The 1,507-nt window shown below is 59.4% G+C and overlaps 1 protein-coding gene across 1 annotated transcript in view; it reads left to right on the forward strand.

The window, feature by feature from the left end:
- The first annotated feature begins 35 nt into the window (after positions 1-35).
- The window catches only part of SGSM1 (small G protein signaling modulator 1), a 127,155-nt gene continuing 125,683 nt past the window's right edge, over positions 36-1,507 (forward strand). Inside the window, exon 1 of the mRNA XM_011956722.1 lies at positions 36-80. The gene's annotated coding sequence lies outside the window, so the exon portion shown is untranslated. The remainder of the gene's footprint in view (positions 81-1,507) is intronic.

Raw genomic sequence — 1,507 nt, forward strand, 5'->3', positions numbered from 1 at the left:
TTGGCTGACCCGCGGCTCTCGCGTCTTGTCCCACAGAGGCGGAGACCCGACAGAGGCTTCTACGCACCGTCAAGAAGGAGGTGGGTGCCGGGGTGGGGGCGCTGGGCAGGATTCCCCAAGGCAGAGGGCAGCACAGCCAAACGGGAAAAGAGCCTCCGTGGAAGGGTGGCCTCTGGCGGTGGGGGGGCGGCCAGAGCAGGTGTGGGACTCACCTGGGTAGGCATTGACCTCCCGCAGGGCAGGAGGCGCAGCGAGGGAGTTTGGGGGTCGGCATAGGCATGGGGAGGCTTTGGCCCATTTGAGGCTTTGTGCGGGGGCGGATGCAGCGTGAGGCCCCTCCAGGGGTGGGGCCCACCTGGATGTGTCCCAGTAGAACCTCCGGTTGTGGAGGAGCAAGCAGGTGGGTGCGGTTCAGGAAGGCGATCTTCCAAGAGAGACAAGCTGCTGGGGGGACCCCCCACAGGGGGTGCTGGGGGAGGGGCCCTGACGGGGCTGCTGAAGGTAGGGCACCCTTCGGGAAAAGGGAGAGGGAAAATAAAGGCTCCCTCCCCAGCCCCCAAATTCTCAGTCCTTGGAGCCACCTCCAGGAGCCAGGGGACTCCCTCCCTGAGAGTCCCGGGTCAGTGAGCTACTCACCTGGCAGTAGGGGTCCCTTCACCCCCCACCCCGCACAGAGGGTGAGAATCAGAGAGGTTCTGCCATTTCTCTGCCCCTCCACTGTCCCTGGGGTCAGCGCAGGGGTCCAGTCTAATCTTTAGGGCTCATGACCAAAGACCTCCCAGAACCCCATAGACAGGGAGAATTTGTAGTCCTTGGGGCCTGGGGTAGCATTTCCATGCCTGGACTGTGTGCTCTGGTGTGTACGCCTGCGTGGGTGAGGACCTGTGGCTGTGAGTATGTGCATATGAGAATGTCTGTGTGTCTGTCTGGAGATACCTAAGTGTATCTCTTTGCATTGTGTGTACACGTATCTATGTGTGTCTGTGTATCTGTTTTTGTGAGAGTGGGTCTATGTGTGTGTATTGTGTGGTGCATGAGTCTGTGTGAATGAGTGATGCTGTGACTGTGCGTGTGTATCGAGTGGGTGTGTGGCATGTGATGTATGAGTCTGTGTGAATAACTAGGGCTGTGACGCCGTGTGTGTGCGTGTGTCTGTGTGTTGCCCTCCGCATTCTTTAGCCTCAGACCCCATTGCTGCTGTGTCTTTGTCACTTTTTAACCTTATGAGCACTTAGCCCAAGGCCTTGCATGGCAGCAGACCTTGTGGGCTGGCCTGGTTTCTGGGCCTGGCTTTCAGTGCGTCTGTGTGTGTGTGTGCGCGCGCGCGCGTGTGCATGTGTATGTGTGTTGGGGGTGTCGGCTGAGGTGGCAGCATCAAGCATCACTGATGACCCCCACTTCCCTGCACAGTGGCAGACAGCCACCAAGGGCAGCCTGGAGGCTTGGACCTGTTGCTGCCCCTCCCTCCTCGGGGAGCATGAGTATGTGTCTGTGTGTGTGTGTGTGT

This window comes from Colobus angolensis, unplaced genomic scaffold (genome assembly GCF_000951035.1).
Source record: "Colobus angolensis palliatus isolate OR3802 unplaced genomic scaffold, Cang.pa_1.0 Scaffold423, whole genome shotgun sequence".
In the NCBI taxonomy this organism is placed as follows: domain Eukaryota; kingdom Metazoa; phylum Chordata; class Mammalia; order Primates; family Cercopithecidae; genus Colobus; species Colobus angolensis.